At 41.3% G+C, this 21,876-nt stretch overlaps 1 non-coding gene across 1 annotated transcript; it reads right to left on the bottom strand.

Annotated features, from left to right (window-relative positions):
- Window positions 1-897: 897 nt before the first annotated feature.
- On the bottom strand, window positions 898-1,004 carry LOC140708803 (U6 spliceosomal RNA). The gene has a single exon (XR_012088999.1). It is a non-coding gene; the product is annotated as a U6 spliceosomal RNA (small nuclear RNA).
- Between the last annotated feature and the right edge of the window lie 20,872 nt (window positions 1,005-21,876).

Genomic DNA, 21,876 nt, shown 5'->3' on the forward strand with positions numbered 1-21,876 from the left:
GTGCGTGGCTTACGCCTATAATCCCAGCATATTGGGAGGCTGAGGCGGGTGGGTCACTTGAGGTCAGGAGTTCGAAACCAGCCTGGCCAACATGGTGAAACCCTGTCTCTACTGAAAATACAAAAATTAGCCAGCTGTGGTGGCGCTCACCTGAAATCCCAGCTGCTTGGGAGGCTGAGACATGAGAATTGCTTGAATCCAGGAGGCAGAGGTTGCAGTGAGCTGAGATTGTGCCTCTGCACTCCACCCTGGGTGACAGAGTGAGACTCGGTCTAAAAACAAAACAAAACAACATGTAACTTTCTGGGATTGAGTTTTTTACACTAGGTTTAATTCCTCGGAGATTCCTCCAGGTTGTTGCTTAATGTTTGTTACAGTTATACTGCATTTTGTTTAATTACTTATTTGCTGAAAGATAATCTCAGTTATTTCCACTTGTAGGTTATTGTGAATAAAACTGTTATAAGCATTACACAGGTTTTCATGTGAACATAGGTCTTCATTTAGTAATTTTGATAGGTGGGTAGTGATCTCACTGTGTGTGTTATTATTATGATTATTTTTGAGACAGGGTCTTGCTCTGTTACCTAGGCTTTGAAGGGCAGTGTTGTGATCATGGCTCATTGCCACCTTAACCCTCTGAGTAGCTGGGACTATGGGTGTGGCCACTACACCCAGCCAGTGTTTTTAAAATACGTTTCTGAGGAGATGGGGTCTTGCTATGTTGCTCAGGCCGGTTTTGAACTTCTGAGCTCAAGCCACGCTCCAGACTGGTCTCCTAAAGTGCTGGGATTATAGGCCACTACACATGCCTCATTGTGTTTTTAAAATGTATTTACTTAGTGGCTAATGATATTGACCATCTTTTCAGGTGCTTATTTGGTATCTTTTAAAAAAAAAAATACGGGACACTTTAAGAATTTGCATGTCGTCACTGTGCAGGGAGCATGCTAATCTTCTCTGTATTGATTCAATTTTGGTATATGTGCTGCTGAGACAAGCAAACTAGTACCTTTATATATCCGCTGTTCATCACTTTTGGCTATTTTCTTTTTCTTTTTTTCAGACAGAGTCTCCCCATCTCTACTAAAAAAAAATACAAACATTAGCCGGGCATGGTGGCACATGCCTGTAGTCTCAGCTACTTGGGAGGCTGAGGCGAGAGAATTGCTTGAACCCAGGAAGCAGAGGTTGCAGTGAGCTGAGATCGCACCACTGTACTCCAGCCTGAGCGACAGAGTGAGATTGTTTAAAAAAAAAAAAAAAAATTCTACTCTTGGTAGGTGCAATGTTTTGTTAATATCCATGGATCCGGTTAGTTCATGGGGTTGAATTAAATATTCTTGCTGTGAATATATGTGTAGTTTTAACAGTTGTTACAGGGAAATATTGAAGTCTCTATAGTGGATTTATGCATTTCTCCATTCTGTTCCATCAGGTTTTCTTTCACATATTTTGTAGTCCTGTTTTTTGGTGCATACACATTTAGGAATGTTATGTCCTTTTCGTGGATTGACCCTTCTCTCAATAAATAATTTCCTTCTTAGTCTCTAGTACTTTTTCTTTGCTCTGAAGTATACTGTTTCTGATATTGATATTCAGCATTTCTTTAATTAATGTTTGCATCATATACGTTTTTAATTTTTCCTTTGCTTTCAACCTGCTTAGATTGTTATATTCGAAGTAAATTTCTTGTACACAAAATAGTGTTAGGTTATGTTTTATTTCTTTTTTTTTTTTTTTTTTTTGAGATGGAATCTTGTACTGTCACCTGGGCTGGAGTGCAATGGCATCATCTTGGTTCACTGCAACCTCTGCCTCCCGGGTTGAAGTGATTCTCCTGCCTCAGCCTCCTGAGTAGCTAGGATTACAGGCGCCCGCCACCATGCCTGGTTTTTTTTATATATATATTTTTAGTAGAGATGCGGTTTCACTATGTTGACCAAGCTGGTCTCGAACACTTGACCAAGTGATCTGCCTTCCTCAGCCTCCCAAAGTGCTGGGATTACAGGTGTGAGCCACCGTGCCTGGCCTTTTTTTTTTTTTTTTTTTTTTTTTTTTTTGAGACATGGTCTTGCTCTGTCACCCAGGCTGGACTGCAGTGGCACAATCGTGGTTTACTGCAGCCTGGACCTCCTGGTCTCAAACAATTCCCCCACCTCAGCCTCCCAAGTAATTGGAACCACACATGTACACCATCACAGCTGACTAATTTTTTTATTATTTGTAGGGACGAGGTCTTGTTATGTTGCCCAGCCTGGTCTCGAACTCCTGGGCTCAAGAGACCCTCCTGTCATGGCCTCTCAAAGTGCTGGCATTACAGGCGTGAGCCACCATGCTTGGTTTTAGGTTAGTTTTTAAAATCCAGTTTGTCAATCTTTGTCTTTTTTTTTTGAGACGGAGCATTGCTCTGTCACTCAGGGTGGAGTGCAGTGGTATCATCTTGGCTCACTACAACCTCCACCTAGTGGGTTCAAATGATTCTCCTGCCTCAGCCTCCAGAGTAGCTATTACAGGTGCCTACCACCACGCCTGGCTAAATTTTATTTTTTTGTATTTTTAATAGAGACAGATTTGCACTATGTTGGCCAGGCTGGTCTCGAACACTGAACCTCAAATGATCTGCTCTCCTCGGCCTCCCCAAGTGCTGGGATTACTGTCGTGAGCCACTGCACCTGGCCAGTTTTTGTCTTTTATTTGCTGTATTTAGGTATTTGGGTCATTTACATAGTTACAGATGTTGTCAGAGTCCCTTTTTTTTTTTTTTGGAAACAAAGTCTTACTCTTGCCTAGGCTGGAGGGTAGTGGCTCAATCTTGGCCTACTGCAACCCCTGCCTCCTGGGTTCAAGCAGTTCTTCTGCCTCAGTCTCCCAAGTAGCTGGGATTACAGGCATGTGCCACCACACCCAGCTAATTTTTATATTTTTAGCAGAGATGGGGTTTCACCACGTTGGCCAGGCTGGTCTTGAATTCCCGGCCTTAGATGATTCACCCACCATGGCCTCCCAAAGTGCTAAAATTACAGGCCTCAGCCACAATGCCTTGTTTAAGTTTTTGTTTTTTGATTGTTCTTTTTCCTGCTTTCTTTTGGGTTACTTGAACATTTTTGGAATTCCATTTTTCTTGTTGTATTTTTTTTTCTACCCCAATTCACTATGCCAAAACCATTTTTCTTTATTGTGTTTTATATCTGTTTATTTTAGTTTGTTGATATTGTTTGGATATTTGTTCCACTGAAATTGTTTTTCTTCTTCTTTGAGACAAAGTTTTGCTCTTGTTGTCCAGGCTGAAGTGCAATGGCGCGATCTCGGCTCACTGCAACCTCCGCCTCCCAGGTTCAAGCGATTCTCCTGCCTCAGCCTCCTAAATAGCTGGGATTACAGGCATGCACCACCACACCAGCTAATTTTAGTAGAGACGGAGTCTATCCATGTTGGTCAGGCTGTTCTCAAACTCCTGACCTGGGGTTATTCACCCACCTCGGCCTCCCAAAGTGATGGGATTACAGGCATGAGCCACCGTGTCCGGCCGAAACGTTTTTTTGGGGAGGCCAAGATGGGTTAGTCACCTGGGGTCAGGGGTTGAAGCCAGCCTGGCCAACATGGCAAAACCACGTCTCTACTAAAAACACAAAAATTAGCCAGACATGATGGCGGCACCTGTAATCCCTGCTACTCAGGAGGCTGAGACAGGAGAATGGCTTGAACTTGGGAGATGAGCCAAGATAATGCCAGTGCACTCCAGCTTGGGCAGCAGAGTGAGACTCCATCTCAAAAAACAAAAAACAACCATGAACAAACGAAAAAAGGGTTTTTTTAGTTAATTCTGATGTATCTGTGAGATATTAGAAATAAGATATATCAATGTTTGCATTGTTTATTACCTTTTTCCATTCAGTTTGAAATCTTCCCAATTCTTGGTATCTTTTTGGTATCACAAATAACTTTTGATTGAAACCTGTGCATTTTTGTGTTCTCATGAGACTATGCGGCTTAAACAACTGTTTTAACTAGTGTTCTCTTACACTGATCTAACAGGAGCAGCGTGTTGGTGCCACCTTGTTAAGCCAGGTTGGGGATGAAGTTCAGGTTCTCTACCTTGTCTATGTTGACATTTGAGGTAAACTCCCTTTTAGTTCCCCCCCCCCCCGTTTTTTTTCTTTTTTTTTTTTTTTTGAGAGGGGGTCTCGCTCTGTCACCCAGCCTGGAGTGCAGTGGCGCGATCTCGATCTCGGCTCACTGCAGGCTCCGCCTCCTGGGTTCACGCCATTCTCCTGCCTCAGCCTCTCGCGTAGCTGGGACTACAGGCGCCCGCCGCCACGCCCAGCTAATTTTTTTGTATTTTTCGTAGAGATGGGGTTTCACTGTGTTAGCCAGGATGGTCTCGATCTCCTGACCTCGTGATCCGCCCGCCTTGGCCTCCCAAAGTGCTGGGATTACAGGCTGAGCCACCATGCCGGCCTCCCTTTTAGTTCTTTGCAGAGATGGGAGTTGTGGCTCCCACCTGATCTCCGTGGTGGGTGTGGCCTCATTTGTGACTGTGTGTAGGTGAAAGTTCTGACTCTCTCCCAGGTCTTCTCTGCTACCGCTCCAGTGGGAACAGGGAGGGATGCCCTATTACTGGCAGATGGTGGTGAAGGCCAGGCTTCCCCACGTTTCTCCGCTGACACGGTGGGGAGGGGATGCTCATTAACTAGCCATTTGGAATGAAAGTTCCAGTGCCCTGCTTAATTTGCTCTGACACCACCGGGTGGGACTCTAGGGCTGTTTTCATGACAGTCTCATGAGGGTGGGTATCTAGGTTCCCATGCGATCATTGCTGGTATGGGTGGGGCTAGGTTTTCTGTGGTGTTATGCTGGATTAGAGCAGTTCTTCTTCAAAAGTTTTCTTTCTGGTGAACATCCCACTTTACTGGTAATTTGGTCCGGAGAGAGAAGGCCTTTGTTGGGGCTTCTTTTTTTTTTTTTGGAGACAGTCCCTCTCTCTATCACCCAGGCTGGAGTGCAGCGGCGTGATCTCTGCTCACTGCAACCTCCGCCTCCCGAGTTCAAGCGGTTCTCGTGCCTCAGCCTCCGGAGCAGCTGGGATTATAGGCGCCGGCCAACACGCCCGGCTAACTTTTATTTCTAGTGGAGACGGGATTTTGCTATGTTGGCCAGGCTGGCCTCCAACTCCTGACCTCAGGTGATCCACCCGCCTCGGCCTCCCAAAGTGCTGGGATTATAGGCGTGAGCCACCGCGCCCGGCCCTGTTGGGGATTGTTTTGGTCTGTGCCCATCGGTGTTCCTGATGTACTCACTTCTTGCGTTTCAGGAGTAGGATACATTAGTCAAGAAGAATACCCAGGGAATTTACTGCTATACTGTGCCTTGTGTCTTGTGATCCTGAACTAATTTGCCTTCTCTCCACTTTTCAGAGAATATTCGTTTCATTTATAATATTCACTTTTTAAATTTGTACTTAGTGGGAGGAATAAGGAAAAGTATGTCCGTTCCATCCTCCCAGAAGTGTAAGTCTAACCTTTGATCTCATTGAGTGTGCCCTATTTTTCTGTTTCTGTTTCATTGACTTCTGCTCGATCTTTCTTTCTTTTGCTCTTCTAGTTTCTTAAGGAAAAGATGAAATCACTGATTTGTTTCTTTTCTAATATAGTCGTGTAATTGTATGAATTTTTCTTTCAATTACTGCTTTAACCGTCTTAAAAATACTTGATATTTTTGTCTTTTTTTTACCCGTTGGTTATGTTAATTAATTAATTAATTAATTAATTTTATATTTTGAGACAGATTCTTGCTCTGTCGCTCAGGCTGGAGGGCAGCCGCGCGATCTTGGCTCACTGCAACCGCCACCTCCCCGGTTCAAGCAGTTCTCTGCCTAAGCCTCCTGAGTAGCTATGGTTACAGGTGTCTGCTACCATGCCCGGCTAACTTTTGTATTTTTAGTAGAGACGAGGTTTCCCCATCTTGGCCACACTGGTCTTGAAGTCCTGACCTTGTGATCCACCTGCCTTGACCTCCTAAAGTGCTGGAATTACAGGCGTGAACCACCGCTCCCGGTCCCCATTGATTGTTTTAAAAGTATGTTTTGATTCCAAATATTGGGGTTGTCTTATTGATTTTTTTTTTCTGTCACTGATTTCTAAATTAATAACACAGTGGTAAGAAAAAAACTCGTGATAAGACCTGAAACCTTTTAAATTTACCAGGAGTTGTTTTTCTGGTTCGAATATAGTGTATCTTGGTAAGTGTTCCAAATGCACTTGAACAGAATTTGTGTTCTGGTAGTTTGTGCAGAGTATTCTATAGTTACGTCAGTTTGGTTAATGATGTTATTCAAGCTTCTGTATCCTTACTGATTCTCTGTCTACTGGTCCTATTATTATTATTATCATTCCTTTTCTTTGAACGTGATGTCACTCTGTCACCTAGACTGGAGTGCAGTGACATGCACAATCATAGCTCACTGAGCCTCCAACCCCTGGGCTCAAGTGATCCTCCCACCTCAGCCTCCCCAGTAGCTGGGCCTACAGGCATATGCTACCACACCTAGCAAAAATTTTTTTTTTGTTTTTGAGATGGAATCTCGCTTTGTCGCCCAGGCTGGAGTGCAATGGCGCGATCTCTGCTCACTGCAACCTCCGCCTCCTGGGTTCAAGCGATTCTCCTACCTCAGCCTCCCAAGTAGCTAGGATTACTGTTGTACACCACCACGCCCAGCTAATTTTTGTATTTTTAGTAGAGACGGGGTTTCACCATTTTGGCCATGCTGGACTCAAATTCCTGACCTCAGGTGATCCGCCTGCCTCAGGCTCCCAAAGTGCTGGGACTACAGGTGTGAGCCAACACACCCGGCCCACCCACTTAGTTTTTTAAAATCTTTTTGTAGAGACAGGGTCTCCCTGTGTTGCTCAGGTGGGTCTTGAACTCCTGTGCTCAAGCAGTCCTGTCTCGGGCTCCCAAAGTTCAGGGATAACAGGTGTGATTCACCACGCCTGACCTGGTTCTATCACATAGAGAAGTTTGCTGAAATTTTAAAATATAATTGTAGATTCTTTCATTTCTTCTTACAGTTCTTCCATTTTTGCTTTATTTATTTTGAAGCCCTGTTATTAATAGGTAAATAAATGTTTAGGATTTGCATGTGTTCTTGACGAATTAAACCCTTAATGTATATAAAATGATGCTCTTTTTTCCTGACAAAATTTTTATTTTTGTCTACTTTACATGATAGTATTATAATGATTTCAACTTTCTTTTGATTTTGTAGTGTGTAATAAGATCTTTTTCTTTGGCTGCATTAGAATTTTCATTTCTGATTTTTGTCGTTTTGGTCATGGTTTACCTTATTTTTTAGAGATGGGCTTTTACTCTATCGCCTGGGCTGGAGTGCAGTGTCACAATCATGGCTCACTATGGCCTCAACCTTCTCCTGCCTTAGCTGGAAGGACCACAGGTGTGTGCCACTACCCGTGGCTAATTTTTGTGTGTGTGGTTTTTTTTTTTTTTTTTTTTTGAGACGGAGTTTCCCTCTTGTTGCCCAGGCTGGAGTGCAGTGACACAATCTCGGCTCACCGCAATCTCCGTCTCCCTGGTTCAAGCAATTCTCCTGCCTCAGTTTCCCAAGTAGCTGGGATTACAGGCATGTACCACCATGCCCATCTAATTTTATATTTTTAGTAGAGACAGGGTTTGTCCATGTTGGTCAGGCTGGTCTCGAACTCCTGACCTCAGGTAATCTGCTGGCCTTGGCCTCCCAAAGTGCTGAGATTACAGCAGGTGTGAGCCACAGGGCCAGGCCATGTTTCGTGTATGTGTGTTTTTTTGTTTGTGTGTGTGTGTATGTTTTAAAGAGACGGTGTTCTGCAATGTTGCCTATACTGGTCTCAAACTCCTGGCCTAAAGAGATTTTCCCACCTCGGCCTCCCAAAGATCTGGGATTACAGGCATGAGCCACTGCACTCAGCCACTTTTCTTCATGTTTCTAGTGACTGATAGTTGATTAATAGAGTGCCGTGTTATATATGCTTATAATTTCCATCAAACATGTGAAAGTTTTGGCCATGATTTCTAAAGATTTTTTTTTCTATATTATCTCCTGTTTTGTGGCTCTGGCTACAAGTATGTTTGGCCTCTTGAAGTTATTTCAATTATCACGTATTACATTTTTTAGTGGTTTTTTTTTCTGTGTTTCATGTAGGTTAGTAAGTTTGGTTTCACGTGTTGTAAATTTCAAAGTGTATTTTTCATCTTAGACTTTGTAATTTTTCATCTTTAGAAGTTCAAATTTTAAAAATATTTCAGATTTTTACCTAATATGTTTGTTTCTTCTAGCCTTATGATCGCATGAAATACATCATAATTGTTTTAAAGGACTTGTGTACTAATTCTGTTTTCTGTTTCATTTGAAAATTGGTTTGTTTTTTGTTTCATTGTGGGGTGTAATTTCCTGCTTCTGTGTAAGTCTTATAAATTTTGATTGACTTTTTAACCAGTGGGAATTTTACCTTGTTTTCTCGTTTCTCTAGTTTTGTTTGCCTTTAAAAATATTTGTGGACTTTGTTCTGTGGTATTGAAAACCACAGTTGCTTGAAAACAGTTTCTTTCTGTTGGGTCTTTTATGTTTTCTTTGATTGGACCAGGGCTGTGTTTAGGGTTAATTTTTTCCTCCTTCTGAAGACTTTTCTTTCCTAGTACTCCGATGTCATATCTCCAATGTGATATAAATTACATCACATCATTTCCTTTTGGATTTTGAGTACGGGTACCATTCACATTCTTATGTCAGTTCTGGATGCTATTACCTCTAATTCTTTTGGTGATTTCTCACCTTGCCCTTGGATATCTCCTTTACATTGCAAGTGCTGATTTGTCATGCAACCAAAAGTTCTAGGGTGAGCCTTTGTAGATCTCTTCATTTCTCTCTCTCCAGCTCTCTACTCAGTGCTGGTCTCCCTTGTGAGCTCTAGGCACCTTGGCCTCCTTGGACTTCCAGCTCCATTTCCTCAACTTGGGGAGACCACATGCTCTGCCTAGGTTCCTCCTCCCTGACCTGGAAACTCTCTCGAGGCAGTAAGCTGGGCATGCGTGCAGCCCGTTTGCTTTTGTCTTCCAGGGATCACTGTCTTTTGTTACTTGTCCAGTATCTTCAGTGTTGTTGTTTCATTCATTTTATTAGATTTTTATTATTTCACACAAGGAGGCTAAATCTGGTCCCCTTATTCATGCTGTCTTGACCAGAAGTGATATCATTGTGGTTTCAATTTACATTTTCATGAGAACTGGTGATATTGAGCACGTTTTAGCTCGTGTGTTGACGATTTGTGTGCTCTCATTGGTGATGAGTTTGTTCATTCAGCCTTTACTGTTCTTTGTTTTGTTTTTTTCATCTATTTGAGTTGCAGAAGGTGTTTATATGTCCTAAATACTCATCCTTTGTTAGATAAATGTTTTGTAACTACTTTCCCCAAGTCTGTGTGGTTTACCTATTTATTTTAACTATACTTTTTGATGAGCAGAAATATTTATATCTGATAAATTTAATTTATCAGTGTTTTTTTTTGTAGTTACTGCTTGCTGTGAGCTAAGACACTTTTGCCTAACCTCGACATCTTGAAGGTAGTTTCCTTGATTTCCTCTAAAGGTTTTGCTTTCGCTAATTTATATTAGGTCTGTGATGCATCTGCAGTTATTTTTGTAGGTTTGAGTTTTTTGCATATGGCTGTCCAGTTGTGTTTCACCATTTGTTGAAAAGAGTCTCCTTTTCTTGTGGGTTGCTTTGAGAACATCCTGTGGCTGCATAAGTGGGATCTCTTTCAGAAATCTTCCTTCTGCTCCAGAAATCTGTTTGTCTAGCTCTGTTAGAGTATTCTGATTATTTTGTAACTTGATATTGTCTTGAAGTCAGAATTGCAAGTCCTTAAACCTTTTTCTTGTTTTTCAAAGTTCTGCATATTCTACGTCCTTCACATTTCCATATCAATTTTAATAATCTCTTTTCTCTCTTCTCCAAAATAGGCTGATGGGATCATGATTGTAATTGTCTTGAATCTGCTGATCAGTTTAAGGAGAACTGACATCTTGACAACCATTGAGTCTTAATCATTAATATAGTATATCTCTCCATTTATTAGGTCTTTTTTGTTATGCCTGAGCGGTTGTTTGTTGCTTTTAGCCTTTGGTCTGTTTTTAAAATTACTTATCTTTTTTTCCTTTTTTTGAGACGGAGTCTCACTCTGTCGCCTAAATGGAGTGCAGTGGCACAGTCTTGGCTCACTCCATCTCCTGGGTTCAAACAATTCTCCTGCCTCAGCCTCCCAAGCAGCTGGGATTACAGGCATGTACCACTAAGCCCAGCTAATTTTTATAATTTTAGTAGAGATGGGGTTTCACCATGTTGGCCAGGCTGGTCAACTCCTGACCTCAAATGATCTGCCTGCTTCAGCCTCCCAAAGTGCTGGGATTATAGGCATGAGTCACCACGCCTGGCCTAAAATTATTTTTATTTTTAAGTATTTGGTCCTTTTTTGATGCTATTTGTATTTTAAAATATTAAATACATTTTTCAGCAATTATAAAGTATTATAACATTTTCTAATTTTTGGTTGGAAATTGAATTTTTCTATATTGACCTGTTTCTTACAACCTTACTTAAGTCCTGTTAATTCTACTAGTTTTTTAGGTAGATTTCTTAGATTTTCTAATAGATGATGGTCATAAAACACAGTTTCCTCTCTCTTTTCCCGTTGTAATTCCTTTTCTTCTCTTCCCTTACAGAATGGACTTAATCTTGTTTTCATTCTTCGAGGGGAGCATTCAGTGTCACACCATTAATTATAAGTCAGCTGTAGGGATTTTATTGATGGACTTTATCAGATTGTTTTCAAATATAGGTTTTATTACTGTTTAGATATGACAAGGCCAACAGAAGCCCACATGACTCCCATTGAAAAGATAGTTACAGTCACAGACCCCAAGAGGAATAGTCATGCCATGCCATGGAGAATACACAGTTGAGTAAGGTCTAGCCCTCGCTTCCTGAGGGTTTATGTCATGAATGCATTTTGAGTTTTCTCAAAAGCTTTTTCTGTATCTATTGAGATAATGCTATATATTTAAAAATACTAATGTAAATTTCATTGTTTTATTTTCAAATGTTATACTAAATGCCATTTGGTGTCATGGTGTATTATTATTATTGTTATTATTATTATTATTTTTGAAGATGGGTACAGTGGTGCAATCTCTGCTGACTATAACCTCCGCCTCTTGGGTTCAAGTGATTCTCCTGCCTCAGCCTCCCAAGTAGCTGGGATTACAGGCACGTGCCACCCTGCTCAGTTAGTTTTTTTTTTTTTGGAGACAGGGTTTCACCATGTGGCCAGGCAGGTCTCCTGACCTCAAATGATCCTCCCTCTTTGGCCTCCGAAAGTGCTGGGATTACTTTCATAATCCATGTGGGCCACCGCAACTGGCCTATTCTTCTTATATATTGTTGGATTTAAATTGCTAATAGTAAATACGTCCAGCAAATTTTTTGTATTTTTAGTAGAGATGGGGTTTTACCATGTTGCCTAGGCTGGTCTTGAACTCCTAACTTCAAGTGATCCACCCGCCTCAGCCTCCCAAAGTGCTGGGATTACAAGTGAGAGCCACTGCAGCCGGCCAGACATTTATAAAAGTTTTACGGTTATATAAAATACCTTTGTACCTTTATTTTTGTGTCTTGAAGATAAAGTACATAAATGATATAAAGGACAAAAAGGTAATTTATAAATGCTATATCTTACATTATTTGCTTTGGCTCTCTAGAAGTGAAGTAATTATATTGAATTTTTTCTCGATTCTTATTGCTTAATTGCTGTCCAAAAGAATCAGATTATGGTGTCATCGAAATTATATAAAAATGAATATTGAGTTTTTTTTTTTTTTTTTTGACAGAGTCTCTCTTTGTCGCCCAGTCTGGAGTGCAGTGGTGTGATCGCCTCACTGCAGCCTCCGCCTCCTGGGTTCAAGTGATTCTCCTGCCTCAGCCTCCGAGTAGCTGGGACTACAGGCATGCACCACCATACCCAGCTAATTTTTGTATTTTTTTGTAGAGATGGGGTTTCACCATGTCGGCCAGGATGGTCTCGATCTCTTGACCTTGTGATCCACCTGCCTTGGCCTCCCAAAGTGCTGGGATTACAGGTATAAGCCTCTGTACCCAGCCTAAGTTTTGTATTTTTCGTAGTGATAGGGTTTCCCCATGTTCGCCAGGCTTGTTTTGAACTTCTGACCTTACGTCATCTGCCCGCCTTGGCCTCCCAGAATGCTGGAATTACAGGCATGAGCCATCGAATCTGGCCTATTTTTGAAAATTAAAATTTTTCTTTCTTTTTTTTTTTTCTTTGTTATAGCAGCGATGGGATGTTTGTGGTTTTGTTCCTTTTGTCCCTTCATCATGTAGTTTTTGAGTTACTGCGCCTGGAGACTGTGCCTGATGTTAGGGGTAGCTACAGCCATAAAATGGAGCTTATAATCTAGCAGAGGAGTTAGTTTAATTGCGTAAATAGTTCATTGTAATTGTAATATATCCCAAGAAGGAAGCATAGGTAAATCATCATATGGCACCTGACCTCATCTGGAGATTCAGAGACATTGTCTTTGATGAAGTGACTTTAAGCAAGGACCAGAGGGATACATAGAAGTTATCCAGCTGCAAAAGAGGGTACAGGGAATAATAATATCCATTTAGCGTAAAAACAACCCCTTAAAAGCCTCTGAAGTGGGAATGAGCTCTGGAGAATTTATAGAATTGAAAGAAGAAAAAGCCAGTGTTGCCCATAAAGTGAAATGTTAGAAGGAGGGAAGGTTGTGGAGGTAAGAAAGGGTTATATGATATAGGGAAACTATTGAAGTGGGTTTTTTTGTTTTATTTTGTTTTGTTTTTTTGTTGTTGAGACAGATTCTCGCTCTGTCACCAGGCTGGAGTGCAGTGGTACAATCTCGGCTCAGTGTAACCTCCTCCTCCTGGGTTCACGCCATCCTCCTGCCTCAGCCTCCTGAGTAGCTGGGACTACAGGTGCGTACCACCACACCCAGATGATTTTTGTAATTTTAGTAGAGATGGGTTTTCACCATGTTGGCCATGATGGTCTCGATCTCTTGACCTCATGATCAGCCTCCCAAAGTGCTGGGATTACAGGTTTGAGCCACGGTGCCTGGTGTATTTAAGTGTTTTTAAGTGGGCAGTGGTATATTTGGATGTGCATTTCTGAAGTTCGTTTTGTTGTGAAAAGTTCATTCTGTAGATTGGTGATAGTTGGTTAAGAGTGAATACTAAGAGACTACAGTCATTTTCCATTATCTGCGGGTTTTTCTTTCCTTGATTTTAGTTCCCCATGGTCAACCCCTCTGAAAATAGGTGAGTAGAGTACAGTGAGGTAGAATCACGTGTTGTGTAATGCAGGAGGGAGGTATGTTCTTAGAAATACCTCATCAGGTGATTCTGTCATTGCACAATCATCTTAGAATGTTCTTAAACAAAGCTATATTGTGTAGCCTACTACATACCTAGGCTACATGGTATAGCCTATTGCTCCTAGGCTGCAAACTTGTACATTTCATTAGTGAATCCTGCAAGCAACTTAACGTAACGGTAAGTATTTGTGTTTTTAAACATAGAAAAGGTACTGCTAAAATAATGGTGTGAAAGAAAAATAAATGCACTTTTTTTAGGACTTAACATGAATGAAGCTTGCAGGAGTAGAAGTTGCTCTGGGTGAGTCAGTTAGTAAGTGGTGAGTGAATGTGAAAGCCTGGGACATTATTGTACATTACTGATAGGGTTTGGCTGTGTATCCCCACCCAAATCTCATCTCAAATTGTAATCTCAATGTGTTGAAGGAGGGAGGTGACTGGATAATAGGGCAGTTTCCCCCATCCTGTTCTCGTGACAGTGAGTGAATTCTCTTGAGATCTGATGGTTTTGAAAGTGGCAGTGTTTTCCTATGTACAGATTCTCTTTCTCTTGCTTGCTGCCATGTAAGACGTGCTTGCTTCCCCTCCCGCCGTGATTGAAAGTTTTCTGAGGTCTTCTCAGCCATGTGGAACTGTGAGTCAATTAAACCTCTTATCTTTTTTTTTTTTTTTTTTTTTTTTGAGACGGAGTCTCGCTCTGTCTCCCGGGCTGGAGTGCAGTGGCAGGATCTCAGCTCACTGCAAACTCCGCCTCCCGGGTTTACGCCATTCTCCTGCCTCAGCCTCCCGAGTAGCTGGGACTACAAGCGCCCGCCACCTCGCCCGGCTAGTTTTTTGTATTTTTTTTAGTACAGACGGGGTTTCACGGTGTTAGCCAGGATGGTCTCGATCTCCTGACCTCGTGATCCACCCGTCTCGGCCTCCCAAAGTGCTGGGATTACAGGCTTGAGCCACCGCGCCCGGCCAACCTCTTATCTTTATAAATTGCCTAGTCTCGGGTAGTTCTTTATAGTAGTGAGAGAATGGACTGCTGCAACTACCATAGACTTTATAAACATTGTGCACTTAATGTACACTACATTTAGTTTAAAATTTGCTCTGTCATGTTACTATGGCTATTACATCACTCGGTCACTAGGCAATAGGAATTGTTCAGTTCCATTTAATCTCATGGGACCACCATTGTGTATCTGGTGGTTGTTATGCAGACTGTATTTTGAGAGAGACCACATTCACGTAACTTCTTCATAGTAAATTGTTACAATTTTTTTTTTAATTTTTAAAATTTTTTTGAGGTGGAATCTCTCTCTGTCACACAGACTGGAGTACAGTGGCACGATCTTAGCTCATTGCAACCTTCCGAGTTCAATTGATTTTTTGTGCCTTAGCCTCCTGCTTAGGTGGGATTGCAGGTGTGCACCACCACACTCAGCTAAATTCTTTGTCTTTTTAGTAGAAATGGGGTTTCCCCATGTCGGCCAGGCTGGTCTCGAACTCCTGACCTGAGGTGATCTGCCCCCCCCCCTTGGCCTCCCAAAGTCCTGGGATTATAGGCGTGAGCCACTACACCCGGCCTGTTCTATTTTATTATTGTTGTTAATCTGTTACTGTGCCTAATTTCTAAATTAAACTTTTTTATAAGTGTGTATGTATAGCAAAAAACAGAATCAAGTGCTCAGTACCATTTGTCATTTCAGACATCCACTGGGGTTCTTAGAATGTTTCTCCCATGGATAACTGGGCGCCTACTGCATTTAGGAGGTGACTGAAGTGGTCCTGATGAAAGGCGATGCTGGCTGTAAGTAGGGTAATAATGGAGATGGAGAGAGATAGGCAGATCTCACCAGTATTGAGGAAGAGGAAGGGCACAATATAGTTATGGATTAAAAGTGAGGTTAGGGCCGGGTGTGGTGGCTCACACCTGTAATCCCAGCACTTTGGGAGGCCGAGGCAGGCAGATCACTAGGTCAAGAGATCGAGACCATCCTGGCTAACATGGTGAAACCCTGTCTCTACTAAAAATGCAAAAAATTAGCCGGGCATGGTGGCGGGTTCCTGTAGTCCCAGCTACTCGGGAGGCTGAGGCAGGAGAATGGCATGAACCCGGGAGGTGGAGCTTGGAGTGAGCCAAGATCACGCCACTGTTCTCCAGCCTGGGTGATAGAGTGAGACTCTGTCTCAAAAAAAAAAAAAAAGTGAGGTTAGGGAGTAAGGTTTGAAGTGGTCAAAGATTAGGTATACTAGGTGTGTTGCATGAGCAGTGTGTCATTGAAAATATTATTACCAATATATGGAAAGAGCAGGGAGAGCAGGTTTTGTCATAAATTGTGGAGCGTTTCAAGTGTCTATGTAGGCTGAGGTGCAGTGGCTCACGCTTGTAATCCTAGCACTTCAGGAGGCTGAGGTCGGTGGATCACTTGAGGCCAGGAGTTTGAGACCAACCTGGGCAACATGATGAAACCCCATCTCTACTAAAAATAGAAAAAGTTAGATGGAAGTGGTGGCACACACCTGTAATCCCAGCTCCTTGGGAGGCTGAGGCAGGAGAATTGCTTGAACCCTGGAGGTGGAGGTTGCAGTGAGCCACTGCACTCCAGCCTGAGCAACAGAGCAAGACTCCGTCTCAAAATAAAATAAAATAAAGTGTTTATGTAGCATATAGAGTTTTATACCTGAACCTGAGGACAGATACAGATGATAAAATTTGGGATTCTCTGTTATATTTTTAAAATTTAGTTGGTAATGGAAATTTGGACGATGAATAAGATTGCCTAGTGTTTCACGTGAAATAAGATGACATCTTAGGCCAGAGACCTGAGGAACTTCACCATTTAAAGGTTTGATAGGGTGATCCGAAAGGTGCTGCCAAAGAGGTAATAGGAAAATCAGGAGAGTGAAATACAGAAAGGCAAGAAATATAGCGGTATTAGTCTGTTTTGTGTTGCTATAAAGGAATACCTGAAACTGGGTAGATTATTCATATAAAGAAAAGAGATTTATTTGGTTCACAGTTCTGTCGGCTGTACAAGCATAACACCAACACCTTTGGGCTGAGGAAACTTTTACTCATGGCGGAGTGGGAATGAGGACCAGGAGTGTCACCTGGTGAGAGAAGGGAGCAAGATGGCCGGCTCCTTTTACCAATCAGATCTCACGCGAACTAACACCAGCAAGAAACTCACTCATTACCACAAGGAAAACACCAAGACATTCATGACAGATCTGCCCCCATTACCCAAACACCTTTTGCTAGGCTCCACCTTCAACATTGGGAGTATATTTTTACACGAGATTTGGATGCACAAATATCCACTTTATCAATACGCTCTGTAATTTCTTTTTCTTTTTCTTTTTCTTTTCTTTTTTTTTTTTTGAGACAGAGTTTAGCTCTTGTTGCCCAGGCTGGAGTGCAGTGGTACGATCTCGGCTCACTGCAACCTCTGCCTTCCAGTTTCAAGTGATTCTCCTGCCTCAGCCTCCCAAGAAGCTGGGACTACAGGCACGTGCCACCACGCCCAGCTAAGTTTTTGTATTTTTAGTAGAGACGGGGTTTCATCATGCTGGCCAGGATGGTCTTGATCTCCTGACCTCGTGATCTGCTCGCCTCGACCTCCCAAAGTACTGGAATTACAGGCATGCGCCACCATACCTTGCCGATAGACTCTATTTTTTAAAAAAATTATTTTTTGTAGAGATGAGGTTTCACTTTCTTGCTTAGGCTGGTCTTGAACACCTAACTTTAAGTGGTCCTTCCGCTTTGGCCTCCCAAAGTGCTGTGATTATATGTGTGAGGCACTGCACCCGGCCTCAGTAGGCTTTTATGGCTTATGCCTTCTGTCTTTTTAAAACTATTTCAACTTAATTTTCTACTCTAATTGTTTGTTGTAGTTTATATATGTATGTAAGTGTATATATATTTATATGTAGGGTGTGTAAATATAGTGTGTATATATAGCATCTGTGTGTGTGTGTGTGTGTGTGTATATATATATACACATTTTTTGTTTGTTTTTTTGAGATAGGATCCACTCTGTCACCCAGGCTGGAGTGCAGTGGTGCAATCATGGCTCACTGCAGCCTTGACCTTCTGGGCTCAATTGATCTGCCCACCTCAGCCTGCTGAGCAGCTGGGACTACAGGTGTACCACCACCATATCCAACTAATTTTTTTTTTTTTTTTTTTTTTTTTGTAGAGGTGGGATTTTGCCATGTTGCCCAGGCTGGTCTCGAACCCCTGGGCTCAAGTGATCTGCCTAACTCAGCCTCCCAAAGTGCTGGGATTACAGGTGTGATCCGCTGTGCCCGGCCTATATTACCATGTCGTATGCTGCAGAACCTCTTTTGGAAACAAACTGGGATATAAATAATACTCAAGTGCAACTTTCAGGAACTTACTCTTCATAGTAAGACAATGCCATTGAAACTTACTGTGTTTCATAAGAAGGGGTAGTACTGGCTCTACGTTTATTTTTGCTTTTACATTCTGAGGATGGGAGGGAGAGGGATCCACAATAAATTTTGAGTACCATTGTGTTTGAACAATAATAGCTGATTAGCCTAATTCCTTTCAGAAGGGAAATCAGCATGCGTGAGATCATTTCTTGCCACTTAAATTAAAATTCTAAATTCGTGACTATGGTTCTTTAAGAGAAACCAGACCTACTTGACTGCAGTCATCCTAGCTGGCCATAAGACAGGAAGTAAAGGGCCAGGCACGGTGGCTCACGCCTGTAATCCCTGCACTCTGGGAGACTGAGGCGGGTGGATCACAAAGTCAGGAGAACGAGACCATCCTGGCTAACACGGTGAAACCCCGTCTGTACTAATGATACAAAAAACGTAGCCGGACGTGGTGGCGGGCACCTGTAGTCCCAGCTACTCAGGAGGCTGAGGCAGGAGAATGAACCCAGGAGGCGGAGCTTGCAGTGAGCCGAGATCGCCCCACTGTGCTCCAGTGTACACCACACCCAGCCAGATGTTGGTGATTTGTGTTCTGGACTTTTCTTTGTTTTAATTTTAATTTTTATTTTTTTGACCAGTCCAAATAGAATTGTTCAGTTTTGTTGACCTTTTTAAAGAAAGTTTTGGGCTTTGTTAATTTTTTATGCCATCTCCCTGTTTTCTATTTTGTTAAACTTCTGCTCTTTATTATTTCCTTCCTACTACTTACTATGTGTTATATTTTCCTCTTCTTTTCTAACTTAAAAAGGTGGAAACTTAGGTCTTTTCTTTTAGATATTCTTTTCTAATGAAAATGTATGTGCTGTAAGTTCCTCTCTGTTGCTTTTATTGAATCCCACAAGTTGTGTTATTTTTGTTTTTGTTTTTGCCACTGTTGTTGTTGTTTTGAGACAGGGTCTCAATTTGTCACCTAGGCCGGAGGGCAGTGGTATGATCTCGGCTCACTGAAGCCCCAACCTCCTGGGTTCAAGCGATCCTCCTGTCTTAGCCCCTCAAGTAGCTGGGACTACGGGTGCACGCCACCTTATCTGGCTAATGTTTTGTATTTGTCGTAGAGACAGAGTTTCACCATGTTGCCCAGGCTGGTCTCAAGCTCCTGAGCTCAAGCCATTAACAGGCATCAGCCACCACTGCCCCAGCCTACATCTCAAATTTTGATAAATTTCATCTTTGTTCCCATTCCGTTCAAGACATTTTCCACTTTCCCTTGTGACCTTCTCTTCACTATCTTAGTCTGTCTTGGACAGAAGTAGAAGTCTTCTGCTGTTTGTTCTTAACATTGATTTTCCCTCTTACTTCTCTTCTGTTTTTTTGTGATTATTTTTTAGTGCTGTATTTTAATCAGTTTAACAATGCAACAGTTAGTATTGCATTTAAATTTAATTAATTACATTAAATTGCCTTTAATTGCCTTTTTGGCCATATCTCTTCCTATATAGATAAGTATTTCTATTTATATAGTGGTCGCTGTACGGATTATAATTTTCTTATCAGCAAATTGAGTCTACTGAGTGTATCCCTTTTTCATGTTTTTTCTGTTTGAGACAGAGTCTTGCTGTGTTGCCCAGGCTGGACTGCAGTGGCAGTATCTTGGCTCACTGCAAGCTCCACCTCCCAGGTTCAAGCAGTCCTCCTGCCTCAGCCTCCTGTGCGGCTGGGACGACAGGCACACACAACTGCACTCAGCTAATTTTTGTATTTTTAGTGGAGACATGGTTTCGCTATATTGGCCAGGCTGCTCTGAAACTCCTGACCTCAAGTGATCTGCCTGCCTTGGCTACCCAAAGTGTTGGGATTACAGGCGTGAGCCACCTCACCCGGCCTGTGTGTACCACTTAACACGAAATGTAGAATGAAACCATAGAGACTTCTTTTACCTGTTGCTTTTCCAGTCTTTGTTATAGTTTTATCAGAAAGCTACAGACATTCACAAATCAACCAGTGTCTTAATATTTAATGTAAATAGTCATTTGCGTTGTAAATGAGTGCGAAGGCATTAATGTTTTATACATTCATTATATATTCAGTGTGCCTCCATGTTTATCGCTCTTCATGTTTTTCTTCAGTTCTGAGCTTCCTTCTGGAATCATTTTCCTATTACCCAAGGAAAATTGTTTGGTGTTCCCTTTAATGGAAATCTTTTTAAAAATGTTTTCTAGCTTTATTTAGTTATCTAGTTTTTCGTTTGATAACTTGCCTTTTGTTTTTAAAATTTTCATTTCTTTCCCTTAGTTTTCTGTAGTTTTATTAACGTCCCTTGGTGTATATGTTTATTTACTCTGATTTATAGTGGTTCTTCAGTCAGTGGCTTTGGGTCTTCTGTTCTGGAGAATTTTCAGGTATTATCAATATATAAAAGAATATTAACATTGATAGTGAATGTTGGTATACATTTAGTGAATAAAATTAATCTGTAGGAAACTCTTTATATTTTCAACACCTTTAGTTAGTTGGATTTTGGCCCCAATTATACATTTTGTGATGATGACTTTGTTTCTCATTTTCTGCTTAATTTCTATCACCCATTTATTTATTTTCATTTTTATTTACTGGGAAACAGGAAAATTGAAGTAAGGCTGTTTTGTAACTTGCTTAAAAACCTTCAGAAAAATATATTTCAATACAACTTTGGGAATTCTTTAGATTTGGTCACTATTTGCTGTCACACAGGATCCTGGTGTTGGTACCATTTGATTGGGTGTTACATATTTGTATCCATGTTCCTTTGAAGGGTCAGTATGTCTGATGTCCCGAGTGTCTGTTTCTCATTCTTTTTTATGGTAGATATTCACACACTGAAGCTTTAAGGTTTATTTTTCTTTTAGTTTCTAATTTTAAATTATGATCTTTCCCTTGTTGAATGGGGCTATTTCTTTTTAAAATAAATACTACAAGGGTCCCCTGTCTTACGAAATGAGCAGCTTAGGCCTCTAAGACTCTGGTCCTTGTATATGAATTACTTAAGAGTGTGTATCTGTATATCCTTTGATGCTGAATGCTTTGATTTATTTTAATGACTAGCAAACATTTTGAGATTATAAAATTGAACATTTTTCTTCCTAGGTGTAATAAGCATATTGAAATGTTCATTTTCTAAATGAGAGATGATATGTATAAAATTTTAAAAATGGACTTTGAAGATTGTGCAAATAGAATTTTCTTATTGCTAATTAGAGACATGATGTTATCCCATTTGGTAGTTGGGAAAAAATGTCTAACAATTTAATAAGATTGTATAATCTTTACATTTGCATGGAATTTGAACTTTTTTATAGTGATTTTTATCTAGTTTACACCAGTTAGATGTGGCACCACCAACTTTTAAACACCTCAAATAACTCTCATCTTCATACTTAATTATGCAATGGTACAAGTGTTTTAAACAGAAATGTGAGATGCTCTTTAGTAATGCTTTGAAAAGTGCATGAGTCTCATACTGACATTTCCTTTAATGTTTTTATTTTCTTCTTTATTTGCTCTATCAAATATAATGTGCGGGAATTTTTTCTTATTGAACTGTGGAGATAAATTTTTAGAAAACTGTATACCTTAATACTGATAGTATAAGATTAAAAGTCTTCTTGCTTTCCCTAGTGGCATAAAGTAACACTTCAAATATTTACCTTTCTATTCTTCAGTGGTGCAATCATGGCTTACTGCTTCCTGGAAGTCATGGGCTCCAGCAGTCCTCCTGCCTCAAGGTCCTCACTAGGTGGGACCATAGACACACGCCACCAGGCCTGGCTAATTTCTTTGACTTTTCTCTAGGGACAGGGTTCACCTGTGTTTCCCAGGCTGGTCTCAGACTTCCAGACTCAAGTGAACCTGAACCTCCCGCCTTGACCTCTCAAATTGCTGAGATTACACGTGTCAGTCACCACATCCGGCCTAAATTTCTTATGTGCCATGGTACTGCAAAACGTCATAATTAGGGGCAGCTGGATGGAAGGTGTAGGA

This window comes from Chlorocebus sabaeus, chromosome 16, assembly GCF_047675955.1.
Source record: "Chlorocebus sabaeus isolate Y175 chromosome 16, mChlSab1.0.hap1, whole genome shotgun sequence".
Classification (NCBI taxonomy): Eukaryota; Metazoa; Chordata; class Mammalia; order Primates; family Cercopithecidae; genus Chlorocebus; species Chlorocebus sabaeus.